This window comes from Grammomys surdaster, unplaced genomic scaffold (assembly GCF_004785775.1).
Source record: "Grammomys surdaster isolate TR1022 unplaced genomic scaffold, NIH_TR_1.0 214, whole genome shotgun sequence".
Taxonomy (NCBI): Eukaryota; Metazoa; Chordata; class Mammalia; order Rodentia; family Muridae; genus Grammomys; species Grammomys surdaster.
In genome coordinates, this window is record NW_021604659.1 from 3,432,121 (window position 1) to 3,452,538 (window position 20,418).

Genomic DNA, 20,418 nt, shown 5'->3' on the forward strand with positions numbered 1-20,418 from the left:
AACAGATTTCACTGTGTAGCCCTGACTGGCCTGGAACTCTGAAACTCTGTAGATCACACTGGCCTCCAACTCACAGAGATCCATCTGCCTCTGCCTCCCAAATTCTGGGATTAAGGGCATGTACCACCACTTAGCTACAACTATATTCATTCTTGAAGCCAGATTCACCTCTGGAAAGTCATCAGACCACACTGACCTCATTAGAACACATGTCAAGTGGGTCACATGCAGTAGTACCAGCTAGTGAGGACCAGTTGTGTCTCTCTCTCCAGTTGCATGTTTGGTGACAGAATGACTGGATGCTGCAGCTGGAAAGCAGGGCAGGGAGGCTGTGACACCCTGGGAAGTGTCAGGATGACAGGTCAGCTCCCCTCTCCAACTCCAGAACTGGCTGATATACTTCATGCACTGGTGCCACTGTAATCTGATAGCATCCAACTTCCTCTTAGTGGTTAAAAAGACTCCACATGGCAGTGACTTGTATGTGCTCACATGGAAATGTGCTTGTGCCCACAGATGTAAAACAAGCCAACATCTAAGACAATGATAATAAAACAGAATAATTTAATCCAGGGAAGGCATCTTCAAGTAAGCAAGTCTTTAAAACTAATTTGTTTGTTTGTTTGTTTGTTTATTCATTTAGAGAAAGGGTCTTATTTGGTAGCCCAGGCTGGCTACTGTGTGCTGGGATTACAGGTATGATCCACTATGCCCAGGTTTGCAAACTTTTTGTTTGTTTGGTTGGTTTGGTTTTATTTTTAAGACCAAATTTTTCTGTATAATAGCTATGGTTGTTCTAAAACTCACTTTGTAGATAAGGCTGGCCTCGAACTCACAGAGATCTACCTGTCTCTGCCTCCTGAATGCTGGAGTTAGGTGCTATCATGCCCAGCTGGTTTGCAAACTCTAATTTGTGAAAATTTTTTGAGCTATATGTAATAACAGCCAGGCACCCAGAAGTCTACAGGCACATTGTGTCTGCTTTGCCAGTGGGCCTGTACAGGCCCCTACTCTGCCTGCCAGAGCCACGGCTCTTCCTCTGAGCCTACATCCTCATGCTCTCCACAAACACAAATTATGGTGATACTGCTGGATCCCACGCTGCCAGGCAAACTCTATCCCTGAGGCAGCAGTCTGTCCACAGGACAGGCAGGCCCCAGTCTATGTCCTCTCCCCAGGAATCTAGGACTCCCTTCAGAGTGGGGCTTCCCTCTTACTTGTAATTGACCATGTCCCATCCCTGCTACAGAGTTGGGGAACAGGCCATTTCCCCTAATCCTGTCCATCGGAAGGAGGGCCACTTCTGGTCTCTGTCCACTGGCTCCAGTAGAGAGAACTGGTTTGTCTCACAGATGTCTCCTCCTTCTCTGCATGTCACGTACACAGAAAGGAAGGAAACAGCCCTGAGCACAGGAGGGGCAGGAACCCCTGTCCCTTGTATGCAACACACACTTTCTGTGCCTTAGCCTTATGAGCAAGATGGCTCAGAGGGTAACGGCCTGTCACAAAGTCAGACAACCGGAGTTTGATTCCTGGGACTCATATGACGAAAGACGAAAACCCACCCCTGCACACTGTCCTCTGACCTCCATAAGTATACTGTGGTACACATGTACACCCCCCAAAAAAAACAACAGTAAGTAAATGTAAAAAAATTACTCTCTCTTTTAAAAAGAACCATGTCAAACAGAGACCCAATTCCATTTATGACCACATCAGAAATAATAGAATAGGTGCTGGAGAGATGGCACAGTAGGAGACCTGACTCCCTGGTGCACACCTTAAAAGCTGAAGGAGGTGGTGCATACCTACCTCCATTTTATACAGTGTAGAGACAGAAGAACCAGTGGGGCTTGCTGGCTGCCAGCCTAGCTCCAGGTTCCATGAGAGACCCTGTCACAGAGATCTAGAGTGATGGAGCGGGACACCTGATGTCCTTCTCTGATCTCTGCCCTTGCAGGCACAGGCATGTGTATGCCCATCCACACACCTACACATACTACATACACACAAATACACACGAATGGAAAATTTAAGAATAGTGAAATAGCAACAAGTTAAACCTCAGAAGTGCATAGCTTATACTCTGAAACGCACAAAATATTGTTAAAATAAATTAAAGAATATCCAGATGAACATGAAGACATACTCATGGAAGGGGAGACCTAACATAGTGGCGCCCTTGCTACAGTCTGAGCGTCATTCATGTGTTGAAACCCACTTGCCAATGTGATAGCATTAAAGAATGGGGCTCTCTGGACTCTATTAGTGACTTTGGAAAAAAGCTGGAGGGAAGCATGCAGACCCTCCTGTTCTATTCCTCCCTCTGAGGAGAGAGAGAGGGGTATCATCTTGAAAGCAGAAAACAAGCCTCAGAAGACACTAAGTCTGGCAGCACCCTTATCTTGGGTTTTCCTGCTCCAGAACTGAGAAGACTTATTTCTCTCCTTTTTAAACTGTCCAGTCTCAGGTGTTTTATGACAGCAACACAGTCCATGGCACCCTCCAATTTAAGCTACAGAGTCGATACAAATCCCAGCTAAATTCACAGAAGCTGACAACCTGATTCTAAAATTCATACAACATTCCAAAGGACCCAAACCAGATGCAAAACTGGGAAAAAGTACAAAGCTTGAAGATTGATGCTCACCAACTTTGAAAGTTACTACACGTGACTGTGCAGTGTTGTGCTTACACGGGCACAGGCACATGAACCCGGAGCCTAGACAAATCACACACACGAGGCCAACAACTGATTTATTACCATCATTGTGTATGTGTGCGTTGGCACAATGCAACATGTCCAACTCTGACTTTTTGTAAGAATTCATTTTCTTTTGTGGTGTGTTTTTATACATAGGAACAGTGAAAGCACAGAATTCACCCCCATGTCTACCCAAGAAGGCCTGGCTTATAAACTGTGGGCAGCAGTGTGTCGAAACACTATGGTGTCACTTTGGCCTCCTTCCTGGATATGCTGAAATGCTGATTTCAAGGTGTGCCAGGCCTGGAAATGAATAGGTGCTATGTATGGCCTGTTGGCACCAAGCTGTGTGACTACAACTGAGTGAGATGGCTGGTGCTCAGAGCGGCACTGCCCTCCCTCCCTTGAAGTTGACTGTCTGCAGGGGTGACTCACATTGGCCAGAGCTGGAACAGCAGGGGCTGCTGGCAGGGGATGACATGGGGGCCCCTGGCATGCCCTTGGAAAACGAGTACTGGACAAGCTCCTTGGCTGGATGGGAGGGGTCTGGAGGGTAGGACAACACAGCCTGTCTTGCCCATCACCTTGCCTGCTGTTTGCTGTTGGAGACCCTGATGCTGACAGTGGCAGTGACCAGAATAGTCTGGGGGTAGGAGCTTGGGGGTAGAGGATCCTCAGGCACACTGGCCTAAAGCCTCCATATTTATTACCCACAGAAGTCTCTGCCCAAGTGACCCCTCATGGGAACCTTCTTGGTCCACAGTCCAGGACTCTGGCACCCTAAGGGTAGACAATGTCAGTGCTGTGGCAGCACCTGGAAATGCTAGCAACTAAGCTCACAACCAAAGCATAGCAACCCAGTGAGCGCTGCTGGCCACCAGGCTACACAGGCACTGCTCTGACCTCACGAGTGAAAGCCCCTCTGGCAAGCAGATCCTTCTGGTCTGTGCCACTGGTCTCCTGGTCAGGAGTTACAGGTCACAGGCAGTTTGGGGCAGACTTGGGCCTGTCTTTCCTGAGGGTTCTGCTGTCCTACAGCTCCCCCAGCCTCCTGGGCCCTTCCTGTCAGAGCTGCCTCACTGTGAATCCTGGTAACCACACAGAGCCTGTGAGTCTGGAGAAGCCCTGTCCACGGAGGATCCCTCTGCCCAGAGCCTGGCGCCCATGGCGTTCCTCAGCCCTGTTGCCTTAAGTTCTGCTCATCTAGCAGGAGGCTTATAGCACCATTCCAAGAGGCTCATGGGATGCTTTCTCTGCCCCTTACAGATACCCAGGAGCCAGGGTGGGTAGAGGCAACGGCCTCTAGCTGAGCCTGGGAGGGCAAAGAACCTGGAATTCTGTCTGGAGGAAGAAGAGTAACTTGGACATGGGCTGGCTGCCTGCCTCAAGGCTTAGAGGCCAAGTTTTGAGCAGAGGCCACCTTGTGAAGCCTCTGGGTTTCTACTGGACACTGGCCATCTCTAGCCTCCAGGAGGGGTCTGTTGGACTGTAAAAAAGCAGATGGGTAAGAGCCATATGGCGTATTCCTGGAGTCCTGGTGGCATCTGTCATCCTTCACCAGGGCAGCCAGGAGGTTTCCATGTGTCTGACTGTGACCAAGAAGCACTGGGCCCAACTTAGGGAGCTCAGCACCTAGGGCCAATCACCGCATACAGTTAGAATAATAAGGACAGTATGGGTATGGGAACAGGACAGTCTACACTGGGAGAGGAAGGGACTTCACCCTGAAGAAATGCCCATACTGAGAGGGAGGCAGGGAGCTATCCATGTGCATATATACATGTGGACTTATATTCATGTGTGTGTATACACCTATGAGGGATGAGGTAAAGCCAAGGCCCTCTTTACATCAGTGCTAAGTGACTATGAAGTTATGGGGATGGTCACTGGTGACAGGCTACCTGGGCTAGCCCTGGGGCCTCAGAAGCCTAGACACCACCAAGTGACCGTTTAGGTAGCTAATTACTATTTCTCTGGAACAATGTGATGGTTTGTATATGCTTGGCCCAGGGAGTGGCACTATTAGAGGGTGTGGTCCTGTTGGAGTGGGTGTGGCCTTGTTGGGCTTTAAGACCCTCATCCGAACTGCCTGGAAGCCAATAATCTGCTAGCAGCCTTCAGATGAAGATGTAGAACTCTGGTCTTCTCCAGCACTATGCCTGCCTGGATGCTGCCATATTCCTACCTTGATGATAATAGACTGACCTCTGCACCTGTAAGCCAGCTTCAATTAAATGTTGTTCTTTATAAGACTTGCCTTGGTCATGGTGTCTGTTCACAGGAGTAAAACCCTAAGATAATCAATAAAATCTCAGGGTGGACTCATTCCAGGAGATGGCCTACTGTACAGAAAAGGTCAGCTTCAGCTGGGGGACAGGGCTAGTGGGTGGCCTGGGGATGGGAGGTGCTATCTGTGCCTAGCAGGCTGGTCTGGTCTTCATTCAGCGAACAGTCTGAGTCTACCTGGAGGTTGCTCAACTGATCGTGATGGTTGGGACCAAGAGATCCACTGGCCCATCCAGTTCTTCTCCTGGCACAGCTGAGATCCCTCTCTGTCCAGCAGCTATGGCCTCTCTATGGACCCAAACTGGGGAGGGTAATGGTCCCTTCTGCCCAAGGCCTGCAGTTACTAAATAAGGTGGCCAATGCCCAGCAGTGCTCAGTAGCTGTGATATTTGGTTTCTTTATCTGCAAGATGCAAAGCCTAGGACTAGATCTGTTTAATCACCTTTACAGAATGGAGCACAGCTGGCCAAGTCCCTGTGGCCAAGCACACTGAGACTTGGCTATGGTTGGTGTCACTGCAATCTACCCAGGCACGGCTGATGAAATGGAGAAGCCTGGAAGGCTGGGACATGAGAGAAGTTGAGAAGACAGGCCGCCATCAGTGGCAGCCTGCTCCTCTAGGGGATATCCCACACTCATATCCCCAGGCCTTAGAACAGCCCCACTGCACCTCTAATCCTTTGCTTGTCCCCTGTCCAAGGGGACTTGTGTGGGTGGGTACAGTAGGGACACCAGAGGTCCCTGTACCCATGAGGTCTGGGGTAGAATGTAGAAGCAGACTGTGGAGATCTGAAGTGGGATCTGAGGTAGACTTTGGGGAAATGGAGGCAGGCCATGTGGAAGGCCTGGGGTGGGGTTTGGTACCTGAGGATGAGCTGAGAGGGTGGAGCTCTCTGGTGTGCCCACCATCCCTTGCCACCTCACCCCCCCCCCACTAGCACTTTCTGCCCTGCAGCTTCTAACAGTGTTTTCTTTAACTGTATTTCTGGGAAAGCTGTGTTTCACTCCTGTTCTGCCAGGTGGGTTTTGTTTGTTTCTGTCGTCGTTGTTCCATGTCTGCACTGCATCAAGCAGTAAAGTCTCCACATGAAGTCACCTTTTATTTTTTCCTTTGTCATGTTTTGTTTTCCTGTATAAAAAAGATTCCAATATAAATCAGGGAGGGAAGAAGACAGATACGCCTGTCATTTAGTGTAGAGGAATGGGAAGGTAAGGGGGGTAAACCTCATCAGGAGAGGTGGGGAGTTGTCATTTAAGGCTTAAAATATTCTCTGTAAAAAACTGGAGGACTCTCCACAGCCTCAGGGGAAGGCAGAGGCTGCAGCTTCAGCGAGGTTCTCTCCACGGAAACTTTGAAAGGCAGTCCCTCTTTTCACTCTGGGTCACCTTCCTCCTTGTGCAGGTAAGCGTGCCGCAGGGCTCAGAAGGCAGAGAGTCAATTATGTGGGTTAAAGGTCAGCATTTCCAGCAGCAGCTGCGCTCCAGATTCCTCCATCTCTGGCACCACTGACTGACTGCACTGGCTGGGGCACTGGGGTGGGGGGATGAGGGGGGAAGTCTCCTTGAGGTAGAGAGACCCTTCAAGACCAGTCGTCTTCTGGAGGCAATCCAAATGAGATCAAAGATTTTCCCCAACTGGTCAGCTTCAGAGTTTCCACAGAAGAGAGGCTACCGACGAAACATCTCTGCAAGGATACAGCCAACGCCCCACATGTCCACAGGTGTTGCACATTTAGACTGCAGAAGAACTTCAGGAGCTTGGTACCAGAGCGTAACAACCACAGGCATGAGGGCCAACTGGTAGCTGTAGAGTCTGGCTAGGCCAAAGTCAGCCATTACTTGTCACTAGAATGTTCTCTAGCTTCAGGTCCCGGTGAACAATGTAGTTTGCATGAAGGAAATCTAGACCGATTAGAAACTGACACATCAATCAGATCCTTAATGGTCTCAACTGGCAAGCCTGGCGGAGGTGCTTTGTCCAGATATGTCCTTAGGTCCTGGTCTATATGCTCAGACTCTAGGGTGACCTTGATATCCCGATCAGTTCGGGAACTAGTACAGACATCCATCGGCCATACAACATTGGGATGTTGAAAGACCTCCAGCCTCCTTAACAAGGCCACCTCACGAACTGTGCTGGCAGGAAGGCCCCCTCCAGCTGCTCTTCCATTAGGAACTCTCACACTCTTGAGGGCCACAAAGTGGCCGCTGTGGAGATCTCAGGCTTTGTACAACATCCCATAGGCACCGACACCAATTTCAGCCATGGGTTCTTATCAAGTGGTAGCTATTCTCAGAGAAGGGGATCTTACACTCGGCCAAGGGCTGTGGAGGTGGCCCTTTATCTGGGCCCAGGAGCTAGTTCCTTTATTGGTCCTGGGCTGCTGGATGCTTTGGGCCAGACCATAGAGCTAAAGAGGTCCCCTTACCCCCACCCTGACCATGTGACTAGCCGCCAGAGAGGCACTCAGAAGGGGGGGACACTGGGATTACAGATGGTGTTGCTATTTCTCTGTGTGAGTTTTTGAGTCATCAGCAGGGGGGTGGAGAAGACACCCTTCTTACCCGGTAATAAAGCTCTGGGTGTGCAGAGAATGGGCGATTCAGAAAAGCAGGTCTGAATGCTCTGGACAAGGTGAAAATGGCCCATCCTGCCAGAACCCACGCTTTCCTTTGGCATGCACTTTGGTTTCACAAATCAGTGATTATACAGAAGTCTTGGCAGAGCGGGCTCAGGGAGCAGGCAGGGAGCAGGCCACTGAGGTGTGCAGCATGGCGCAGCCACTGTCCTTGGTCAGCCCAAGCGCCTGCTGTCCACAGTCTCCCTGTCCTGCTTACTCTTGCACGCAGGTTACAGGCCTGCTCCCTTCTGCCCTTTTCCCCCCTCCCTTCTTCCCTTTCCCCTTGTTTCTGAGTCAAGGTCTCGCCTGTTTCTGCTCTGCATACTCCAGGCTCCCTGCTCCCAAGCTTCAGGCTGATCCTGCTCTACCTCCCACCTTACCATAGGAACGCTGGGATTACAGATGGGGTTATTTCTCTGTGTGAATTTTTGGGTCATCAGGCTTGTGAGGCTGAGCTGTTCTTCCTATCCTCAGCATACTCTTTTGTTTTGGTTTGTGGTTTGTTTATTTGTTTGTTTGTTTGTTTGTTTGAGATAGTTTCTCTGTGTAGCCTGGCTGTCTTGGAACTCACTCTGTAGACCAGGCTGGCCTCAAACTCACAAAGATCCCCCTGTCTCTGCCTCCCTACCACTGGGATTAAAGTCATGCACCACCACCGACCGGCAGCCTCAGCATTTCTTGTGTACATGTATTCCTCATCTACCCACATGCACAGTACCTTCGGGGCCAGGGAGCAGAGCAATGGGACCTGTATCTCAGTGACACAGGGACACAGGTAGCTGGAAGTCAAATGGGTGGTGGTTGGTTTGAGGGGGCAGAGGTAGAGGAAAGACTGAGGGAACAGATGAGACAGTTGTGGGTGAGAAAACAAACAAAAGTAGATTAAGTAGGAACGCCTACCCTGAGCCCTGGCCAGAGGCTGTGGTGGCCTGGGACCCGCAGGAGCTCCCCCTGAACGGTCTCAGCTGTGGTATGAGGAGTAGCAACTGAGGGAACTGTCTAGAGCAGCGGTTGTCAACCATCCTCCTGCTGCTGCAACCCTTTCCATTGGTCTTAGGTGACCCCTGTGACAGAGTTGTTTGATCTTCGAAAGGGTTACAACCCACAGGTTGAGAACTACTGGTCTAGAAGGTCAGGAGCTGACGCATTCCAGGGAGGTAAATGATGCCTACAGAGAGGAGGGCGTGTTTACCTCAACCGTTTGCCCTCACTCATGCTGACGGCCATGCCCAGTATGTTTGGGCACCTCTAGATGTGTTGTATTGGACCACAACAGTGTCACAGGAGGGACACTGACATGAGGTCAAATCTCCCCTCTTCAACTCATCTCAAGCATGGGACGTTGACTGCCTTCACTTGGCCCAGGTGTGTCTACTAGTGTTCTTCACGGCAAACTTCCTGTTTCCCTCTACTTGTAATGGCTAGATATTTGGACATGGGCAGGTGTTTTTAAAGGTTACACACATATTTTATTTCTGTTTAGATTCCAAAGGGCTCTGTGGTGTATAAGGGGATGGGCAACACTTCCTGAACTCACGGTAGGAGCTAGCTGGAGGTAGAAGTCACAGACAGAAACACGGCATGGCTAGGCTTAGGCCTGCAGGCCCCTAGGGGAGACAGAGAAGGAGAGCAGTGGGCACAGGCCAAGCAGATGGGGAGGGGAGACTGAACTATGAAGTGTTGGAAGACAGCAGGTGTAATACGAAGCCCCTCTCAGGTCAAGACAGTACCCCTCCCCCAACTCCACCCCCCCCAAACTCCATGCCCTGACATCATGTGATCCTTACCCACTAGTTACTTTGGCACACCTCCTCCCTAGCCCCATTCAGCTACTTCCTCCACCAGGGGCATCCCAGATACTCAGTGAGATGTGACCACTCTCCTCCCAGAGCCTGGTATACCTGTATAGCTATGAGTCTTGGTAAACTTGGTCTGATGAACCACAGGCCCCGAACCTACCACACTGTAAACAAGACAGGACACTCGGTGGAGATGAAGTTAGGCAGTGCAGGAAAGACAGGGATTAAAGCAGCCTGGGTTGATGGTCTCCCTCTGGGGAACAACCCCAGGTAGTGCAAGAGCCCTGTACTTATCTGGGGACCTCATGCTGGCATGTTTTGCCCAGCAAGCTTACTCCCCCGATGCTGTTGCTTGTCTGCCAAGGCTGCATGCTGAGAGCCATGTGTCAAACATGACTTCCCACTCTGTGTGGCATCAGATATTTTGGCAGGCGGGACTCATCTGCTTGTCTTTCTGGTTTCATACAAGTACACAGAGACAATGCACACTGTTGAGTGGAAGATAGAACACACATCATGAGGGCACCAGCACTAGGTCTTGGATCCCCTGCAGGTGGTTGCCACTGTACTGGGTTCAGGGCCTGAGACTGGCATGACCATCGGTGACAGCTGCCTGGGCAGTATGGTAGCTTCATGAGGCCAATGTACCCAGAGGCTGTGAGGAGGGCTCTGTGTTTCCCAGGTGTGACACATAAACCAGAGCCTGTCAGAATCTCAGGTCAGGGAAGCCACTGTTTGAGGATGAGAATCTATCTCCTGGGTCAGGAATGCTTCAGGAAACGCCAGTCTCACTTTCCAAATCTACAAGGGGCTTATGGGAGTTGCAAATATAGCTCAGCTGACAAGGGAATATGCTGAGCATGCGCAAAGCCCTGGGTTCCACACAAACTGGCAGTGGCAGCACACTCCCTATTATTTCAGAAGTTGGGAAGTGGAGGCAGGAGGATCAGAATTTCAAGGCCAGCCTGGGCTGTTTGAGACCCTATCTCCAAAAAAGGGGAGAAGAGTTGTCCCAGTGGTCTGGATCCCGGCATACTACTTGAGCTTGCCAACAATGCTGAGGGGCCAGTGAAGGAGGGAGCCACCTGATCCTTGTTCACTGTCGAATAATATGGCCCTCCCTTTCTTGATAGCAATAAGGAAAAGAGTATCAAGAGTTGAACAGCGCATCTGTCTCTAGTGGCCTAGCAAGCCCACTTCAGAGAACTCATTTCTGACAAATAATCAAAACATACAAGTCAGGCCCAAGAAAAAGATGTCAGCTCCCTGGATGGGCAAATGTACCAGGGCACGTGAGAGGTGAGCAGGAATTAGGAAAAGACCTGACAGGATTGATGGCTATTTTGGGAACCTTCTATAAATCCAAAGTTACTGCTGCACACAGTGGTGCACACCTTTAACCCCAGCACTTGGGGCGACAGAGGCTGGTGTGTCTCTGTTTGAGACCAGCCTGGTCTACATAATGAGTTCTAGGATATTACATGGTGAGTTCTACATAGTGAGAACTTGTCTGAAAACAACAACAACAACACAAGGTAATAAAGAGCATAGCCAGGCATGACAGAGCACATCTGGAATCCTAGCACTCAGGGATTCCAGCTCACAGTGTGACCTCCCAGTGACGGCTGCCTAGGAGAGAACGGGCTCCTAAGTCCACTACAAGAACATGGCGAGGCTGCTCTGCTAGCTATGTGCCACTGATCCATCTGTCAACGTTTCCAATAGTTCCATGAAGAAAACATGCCTTCAGGATGCCATTTAACCCAGGGTACCAAAGGTTCACAGGTTCACATTTGCCATTGCTTTTGGCTGGCTCATGAGTAGAACTGGATAATCTCATATGTAATATATATGTGTGCATGTATATGTATGTGAATATGTGTGTGCGCACACACACACACACACATAAATAGTGTGCATGTGTATTATGTTGTGGAAGGAATTTATAATCCTAACAAGTCCATATAAAAGACACACAGTCCAGGTATTTTACTTACAAGCCGTAGCATAGATTAGGCTGGTGTAGAGCTATACTAACTTATTCCCCAGCTATAAGAAATCCACTGTTACTTGCTGTTTCTCCTGGCCATGTGGTCCTGGTCCATGGCGGCTTCCTCCACTGCATCTTCCTCTCCTTTTCTTCTACTTGCAGCCCTCTCACTCGAACCTCCAATTCCACCTTTCTCCCTACACTGTCCAATCACAGGCTCTAGCTTTTTATTGACCAGTTAAATTTTGGAGGAGGCTCACATGGCATCACTTTGTGTTCATGGGGATCTCTTCGTTGGGGGTAACCACATCTTGAGAAACTAGTATCATCGGAATACAACAGCATCAGACCAACCCACCACAGGGTGCACCTGATGCTGATGCTTAGTAAACTGCTCCTCCATCTGATGTTTTGAGACAGAGTCTCTCACTGACCCTGGAGCTCACCAATCAGCAAGACTTGCTGGCAAGTCCAAGGGAATCTCTCGACTCCGCCTCCCCAGAGCTGGGATCACTAGTGTGTGCTGCTGCCTTCGGCTTTACACATAGGTACTGGGGATCCACACTCAAGTTCTTACACAGCAAGTACTTCACTAAGGCATCTCCCCAGCCCTTCTCCCCATGTATTCATACCCAGTCTTTAAAAATGGCTGTCCAATGGTCATAGCTGTAATCCTAGCACTCGGGAAATGAAGGGAAAAGGAGAACCAGTTAATGTACCACAGAACTTAAGGAAGAACATTCTAGAATACTATTCCAAATGGGTCCATAGGTCTGTATCAGTTTAACACTGAAAGATTGAAAAATTGCACAGCAATGTATGTGGATGGCCCTGGTCTCCACACCACAGCAGGGAGAATCCTGTCAACTCAATGCAGAGACAAAGAAGTCAGGCCTCTAGGGATATAGTTCCGATGGCAGCGCCTACCCAGCATGCAGTAAGCCTGAGTGCCACCCATCCATAGCACTACATAAATTGTCATCTCAGCACTGAGGAGGTAGAGGCAGGAGGATCAGGGTTTTGAGGCCAACCACTGGTAAGTTTTTAAGTTTGAGTCCAGCCTAGGCTACATGAGTCCTGTCTCAAAAAAAGCAGAGCAAAACCAAACCAAACCAAAAACAAAAAACCCAGACCCTGAGGTAGGGTAGAGGGTGTAGTGGCACCTGAATTTAATCCCAGCACTCAGGAGGCAGAGGCTAGTAGAGCTCTGTGAGTTCAAAGCCAGCTTGATCTACAGAGTAAGTTCTAGGACAGCCAGAGCTAAAACAGAGAAACAACAACAACAAAACAATAACAAAAACAGACAAAAATCCCAGACCCCAAATTACCCATAAAACAGTGCTCCCTATGGAAAAAGTAGTTACCCCAGAGAAAGGCAGGGGTCTTGAGTAAGCTAGACACATCCTGTTCCTTCATGTGGGGCTGGTTACAGGGATGTGTTTTGCTCAGTCAAGATATACCAACTAGAGCCAGGCGCAGTGCCTTACATCTGCATACAGCACTAGGGAGACTGAGGTCAGAGAATAGAAAGTTGGAATTCAGTTGGGGCCACACAGTGACATCCTCTCAGGAAGGAAGGCAGAGGGCAGATGGTATCCTTATGACATTTGCTTTTCAGTGAAGATAATTTTTTTTTTTTTTTTGGTTTTTCGAGACAGGGTTTCTCTGTGTAGCCCTGGCTGTCCTGGAACTCACTCTGTAGACCAGGCTGGCCTCGAACTCAGAAATCCGCCTGCCTCTGCCTCCCAAGTGCTGGGATTAAAGGCGTACGCCACCACCGCCCGGCTCAGTGAAGATAATTTAAAGAAGAAATGATGCAGCTATTTAATCTGTGTGTCAGAGCCAGTCACAGCTGACTGTACACGAATGTGAGCGTGTGAGCACTGCGTGTATACACTTACATAGAAGTGCATGCCTCAGTGTCTGTGTGTGTGGTATGTGGATTCATGTGCATTTGTGTTGACACGTGATCATGTATGTTGTGGTGAAAAACAATTCAGTCTGCCGGGCGGTGGTGGCACATGCCTTTAACTCCAGCACTTGGGAGGCAGAGGCAGGCGGATTTCTGAGTTCGAGGCCAGCCTGGTCTACAGAGTGAGTTCCAGGATAGCCAGGGAGGGCTACACAGAGAAACCCTGTCTCGAAAAACCAAAAAAACAAAACAAAACAACAATTCAGCTTAGTAGAGGTCATAAGTGACAGTCAGTAATGTAAGCAGTCAACTGTCCCTTGTCAATAGTTCTGATTGTCAAACCTGAGTGATGGATTGTGATCAGCTGGGACATCAGTGAACACAGAACATGACACTCAGCATTTACAAGCTTTATTCTATGCTGGGTGTCAGGCCAAGAACTAGGTTTGTATTTTCTGTTCCCTTCCTTATGCTCATCTAAAAATGGAGGAGCCTCAAGCCAGGACAGCTGAATGCTGGCTGGGATCGGATGGCTGGAGTCCTCTGGCTAGTCTAAGAGCTGCAAGCATTCCCTGGAATGAGTTGTCTCTCTTACCTAGCAATCCTTATCTTGGGTAAACCCAGACCCATGGTTACAGATTAGTCAAGGAAGGACTAAGTCCCCTGGGATCTTCGAGTCCTCTTTAGGGGCAATCAGTACAAATACAATCAGCAATGACAGAGAATGGGATGAGAGACAGGGGTGGACAGAAGTGGAGGTACAGGGGACCACACCTTTTGGCACCAAGGCACAAACCCCAGCTCTGGGTTTCCAGAGTCCCAGGGAAATGCCTTCAACCTCACCCACGCGGCTCTTGGCAGGAGCCTGGGACACAAGGACGACAGAGAGCTTTGCCTGGGGCTGGGGATTCCAGCACCTGGATGGCACCATCTAAAGGAGTGCCAGAGGGATGCAGGCTCTGGTTGCCTAGTGGGGTATACTTCTCTAGGCCTGTGCCTACTGGGATACACTTCTCTAGATCTGTGCCTACAGTGAAAAACTGTAGCCCTGACCTGGGAAGCAGGACCCTGCTTCTGACCAGTATGAGGAAATGCAGTGGAAAAGAGTCAGTATGGCTACGATGAACTTAAGCAGACCTCCTGATAGCTGCTCACCAGACTGGGCCTCCTTCATATGAGTGAGGAGCTAACTGCCACCTCACACAACTGAGTTCTGCAGGCATCCTATCAACCCTGCACAGAAGACTCGACTAGGAAGGCATATATTGTTCCTGTAGATGGTGCCCCTGCTTTGACACACTAGCTTGACACACTAGCCGGTTTTCATGCTATAAATGTTTTCCATGGTGAATGTTCCAAGCTGTGAATGAACCATGACTCTGAGGACCCAGGAAGAAGTATAGTACCACCAAGCCACTCCCAACACCCTAGGGCCTACAACAGTCATCCGCATGCTGCTTGGGTCACCAGGGAGGGCAAGCAGAAACAGGAATGACCTCCCTGGTTTCCAGCTTAATAGCCTCTGGGAGACAAGAAAGTGGCTGGTGTCCCAGGGAGGCAAGGATAACCCCTACTGAGAGTGTAAGTTCCTTCTGGGACCCAGCCATTTTAACCAGACTGCTGGCATAGAGAAGGTGCCAAGAACTAGAGAGTATTCAATACCATAGTCACCTCAAGGATCTGTCCCCGTGGGGTAAGAGGAGAAGGTGCGTCTGGGGGCCAGGGCAGACTGGGAATCTCTGTGCTCAGCCACACCTGTCCCTGGGCCTCTCATGCTGAGATACCAGAGGGTGGCATGGTAACTGCCCGCAACAAACATTGCACAGCTGCCAAGGCTGGAGCTCCAGGCCACCCAGGGACAGGATGGGTCTCTGAGCCTGGTAACCGAGGCCCTCCGAGGACAGCAGAGGTCGCCCTCGGCTTTGTTGTCTTGGCTTTCTTGGCTTCTGAAGGCAGAAAGGCTTCTCTCCTTCACTCTTGGAACTAGATCATGTCGGCTGCAACTGGGAGTCAGCAGCCTTGGTCCTGACTCTGTTAGCCATCCTCTTTAGCTGCCTCCTGACCCTCAGCAAGGTCTCGGTGTACTGAGACAATGAATGGGATGCTTCAGCCTGGGTGTGCCCAACAAGCTCTCAGGCCACTCCCTCCCTTCTTGCTTCCTTGTTACTGTTGGGGTTGCCACACAGCCCACTGCCTCCACAGTCCTGGGATTACAGGTAGCTATCACCAAACCTGGCAACACTGTATCCTCAGTCCCCAGAGGACACATGTTCAGAGTGATAGTCTAGATATCTAGATACAGATTTTCAAACAGTGCCTGAACTAAGTCATAACCCTAAATAAAACCTGCAGCAGAGACACACTGCTGGTTCTATTTGGAGAGATTACAGCTTGTACATAGAGTCCCAAGGTGCCTATATTCTTTGTTAAAACATTTTCTTTCTTTTTTCCATTTTTTAAGAAAAAGAGGTGGGGGGGGATGAAAACCGCCGGGGGGGGAGGAAGAAAAGGAGGGGGAGAAATTATGTAATTATTTTTTAATTTTAAAAATACCTAAGATTTTTTTTTAATTTGTTGGGTGGTACATATGTCATAGCACCCACACCAAGGGTCTGTGTGGAGGCCAGAGAGACAGCTGTTGAAAAAAATGGTTCTCTCTTTCTACTATGTAGGTCTTGGGGATCTATAACTCAGGTTGTCAGGCTTGGCAGCAAGCCCCTTTACTGAATGAGCCATCTCACTGGCCCAAGGGTCTTCATTCTTTTATAGACTCCCCCTGAAGGATGAGAAGGGAGGATGGCTCTCACTCCTGCAGGCAGATAAAGAACAAGTGGCAGACAGACAAAACCCTCCAGTGTAGCCAAAAGGTATCGCAAACCTGGAAACTCCCCACCCACATGGTTTCTCAGCATGCTACAGGCTGTGGAGAGGGAGGGCTGCAGGGAGGAAGTCTCTTCACAGTCTTGGATGGGTCTCACTGATGCTTATGGAGAGAAGTGCAGGGCACTAGAGACGGGTGGAGGAGGGCACAAGCCATACCGCAGGGTGACTACACTGCTATGGGACCAGCACTGTCTCCTATGACAGCTGCAGCCTCGCTCAAGTGCTCTCTGGTCTGGTGCCTGATGGGAGTACAGGCTGGAACAGGGCGTGTCGGGGAAGTCAGGGCAGAGCCCAACAGTGCAATAGTCACGAGTTCTCCCACAGCCTGGCAGGTCAGGCCTTCCAGGCCAAAGCAGCTGCCAAATGGCTTCCCATGCCCCTGTGCACCGGATCGATTCTCTGAGAATGGCCAGGTGGCTTCCTTTTTCAATATCCAGCCTTTTCCTTAATAAACAATAATGTAACTCTACCAAACTTTAGAATTTAGAAACAGGAAGAAAACACTCCATGATTCCAGGGCTGGGCATACCTCCCAGCCCAGAATCACTCCACACGCATCCATCCCCCACTGGGGAAGCAGGGCTTGTATCCAGCATTCACTCCTAGCAGACACTCTACAAATGTCTGTATGCAGGATGCTGATGTCCAAGTCCAGACACACACAGAGACAGACAGACAGACAGACAGACAGATGGCTGACTCCAGCCCTCCACCTCTGTAACTCTGAGACTCTCTCCTATGCAGCAGGTGTTCAAGGCCCATCGTTAGCATCTACTTTGGATAACTGAAACTATCTCTTTAATATGCTACATGCAAGGGTTCTTTTCTTCCTTGATACGCTGTCAGTAAATTTCCCAAGATATGTGTAGGTTCATGTGGAGTTGTAAGAAATCTAAGTTACTCACTTCTCCCTAACAGCGGTGTCTCGCTGCCAAAGCCAGCATGCTGGCCTCACTGAGGTGGAAGTGCCTCCGTCATCACAGGGTTCTCTACACAGCGTCTTTGTTTATATAGCTGGTTTTCCTTTCAAAATTTATTTCTATTTATTTTATGTGTATGAGTACACAGTCGCTGTCTTCAGACACACCAGAGGAGACCATCTGATCCCATTACAGATGGTTGTGAGCCACCCTGTGGTTGCTGGGAATCAAACTCAGGACCTCTGGAAGAGCAGTCAGTGCTCTTAACCACTGAGCCATCTCTCCAGCCCCTATGTGGTTGTTTTGTTTGTTTGTTTGTTTTTGAGTCACGTTTTTTATTTGTTCCTTTCTTGTATTTGAAGTTCTCTTTGATGACATCTTAGCCTGAGAGTCTCTGCCACAGTCCTTAACCACTACACAACTGCAACCAACCACTTTACAAGATTTCTCCTTTGGCTCCGATTCACGGAGGCCCATTTCCCTAGATTCTTGTTGCCAGCCTTAACTAGGTTCACTTGGTGCTCAGCACAAAGGGTCTCATCAACATGCATGCATCGGTTCATCGTGCCTGGATGCAGGCGTGCCCATCAACATGCATACATAGGTTCATCGTGCCTGGATGCAGGCGTGCCAAGATGGGCTGCGTGCTGGCCTAAGGATTTGGCAGCTTCTCACATTTATGCGCTTGGTTGTCATGGATGAGACTGACACATGGTACCCACTGTCTATGAAATCCAGAGCTGGCATTACACATCCCAAACTGGTGCCCTTGAGGTCAGTGCAGGGGACAACGATTGCTAGTGCTCTGAGTCAGCCTTGCAGGCTTATGACCCACTCCAGGGCTGCTGAGAGCATCCTCCAGGAACCATTCATAGCCCTATGTGAAATAGTTCTAGCCTAGTACCCTTCTATTAGGCCTCCTCCCTACCCGCCTCACTGTTGCCTTGGTGGGTGGCCATTCTATCAGTACAGCTTGGATTATGACCTGGCTGGAAGGGTGTGGGCCCTAGGGAAGCTAGCGAGTTCCCTGGCTGGAAGCCTGGAACCCACAGCTAAGGGAGTAGAGGACACAGTGCAGCTGGAGTCAACTAACACACATCCTAGCAGGTGCACCCAGACCCCACTCAGCCACCTTCAGCACCAGGTCAGTATTTCCCAAGGCCACAGGGCAACAGAGGCCCAATATTTCCGAAGTCCAGGAGAGCTGGTGAGCATTCCAGAATCCAGGCTCCACTTCAGATGGTTCCATCCTGCTGGAAGGAAGCTACCCTCCTGAAGTGCTCTCCACTGCTCCCTTGTTTTTCAAGCACACTCCCCCACCCCTTCTCTCTGAAACCATGGCTAGCTGCCTTTTGGTGGTGAGGGAGGCCCAGTCAGATGCTTGTGCTCAGAATCACTGTGGAGAGCACGGATCAAATAGGAGAAAGGGACAGGCCTTGCTATTGGGCTGTCCAGGCCCAGGAAAGCGGCCAAGTTTTTATTTATAATTTCTTTTGTTTCCTGCATTAAGGGCCTGCAAGTCCAAGCAAGAAAGTCAAGAAAGAACTGAGGGACTTAATGTTCTCGCCAAACATCCTCCCAAAGAGCGCCAGGCACGAAGCTGGTCAGCAGAAGACATGGCTGAGTGTTGCTGTGAAGTCCCTACTCTGGCTGATCTACCTTTCCTTAGCAAGATCTCTGATACCCTCATGCTCAACATCTGGGCCTAGGAGGGAAAATGAAAACACTAAAGCTCACACAATGATGGAAATGAGCATTCGGCCCATTCTGTAAGGTGCTGGGCAGGTGTGGGGGTGTGGTAACACAGCAAAAGTTATCTGCCTACTGGTTCTCCCTCTGTGACTTCTACCCTGTTATTTCCCATGAGCCTTCTGGAAGGTTCTGCTTCTGAATTGGACCTATTAAGCCCATGCCTTCATAGGAGGTAGTATAGCTTTCCCCCAGACAAGAAGGTAGGACTCTGGTGATCACACTGGCACTTGCTGAGGTGTCTGGTCTCCTGACAGAAAGTGTCTAAGTGTGGAATTGAATCCTGGTCTGTGCTGAGTCTACACAGCCTCACCATTTTGAGTAATGACTACAATGCAGTTTCTGGGCCAGGAGCCTTATGTGCACTGTGACCCGTCTCACATGCCTGAAATTAATTTGCCAGTGTCTACAGTCCTTAGTATCTGATTGGCTTAGAGAACAAAAAAGAAGCATCTTCAAGGAATAAATAACCCACAGAGTCTGCGTCCCATCTTTGATGAAATGCAGATTTCTCATTAAGAGAAAGCCTTCATCAAGACACACACACACACACACACACACACACACACACACAAGCAAGGCCCAGAGAGGAAGTGAATACGTGATTTATAATGGGGGTGGGGGGACGAAGTCTTGTCAGCCATCAAAGATGACTCCATTTCCCCTCAGTGAAGGCCTGTTCTAGAAAGACAACACTTTGTCTTGGCACCTTTTGTTGTTATGAGTATAAAGAAATAAGATGTCCATCAATCATATAGACAGGGTAACAGCAAGGGAGGGAGAATTCTGCAGAAACACTCAAATCTTAGAATTCTGCGCACCCTTTGATCCACTGAGTTCCCATGTAAGAATTTACTCTAATGCAGAGATCACAAATAAATGCAAGGCCATGCTAAGAAGAATGACCGTGGTGACCTGTCTGCAATCAATGAGGGTTACTGTCAGGTCTGGTGGCTCATGCCCATCATCCCAGTGCTTGGAAGGCTGAGGCAGAAGAATTGCCGTGAGTTCAAGATCAGTTAGGACTACAGAATAGTTCCAGGACACCCTGAGCTACAGAATGAGGCCAAACAAGCACACAAGAGAGTCGAGAACAACTGTATCATCTGACAGTAATCATAAAAGGTCGGCGATGGTGTGGCCACACAGGAGAGGGATGTCCTTCACCTGTCACTGGCAAGAGAAAGAGTGTGTGTGTGCTCTCCCCTCATTTTCAAATGGAGCACAGAGCTCACCATGTGCTTCTGCACACAGGCAGGTTTAGAGTGGACAGCAGATGCTATCAGAAATCCCACAAGCTAGTGGGCTAGTCAATACCTTATGTTTTTGAGTTTTGCTAAATTCTCAACAGCAAATACAAGTTTGGGAGCCAGACTGCCTGAGTTTAAAATACTGCCCTTGTCACCTCAAAGTAGTGGCCTCTGGTGGCTACAGGGACAAAATGAGTCACTGCCTGCAAGCTCTGAACAAATGCTGGGTATTGGTGGCAAGCCAGCCATTGTTCAGCCTGATTCCGATGTGTCATAGAGGTACAACTACAGCCAAGGATTTCAC

The 20,418-nt window shown here is 49.5% G+C and overlaps 1 protein-coding gene and 1 pseudogene across 1 annotated transcript in view; both read right to left on the reverse strand.

Moving 5' to 3' along the window:
• The window catches only part of Lhpp (phospholysine phosphohistidine inorganic pyrophosphate phosphatase), a 97,320-nt gene that overhangs the window by 18,992 nt on the left and 57,910 nt on the right, over positions 1–20,418 (reverse strand). The gene's annotated exons all lie outside the window — the stretch shown is intronic.
• LOC114625247 lies at positions 6,363–8,838 on the reverse strand (annotated as a pseudogene).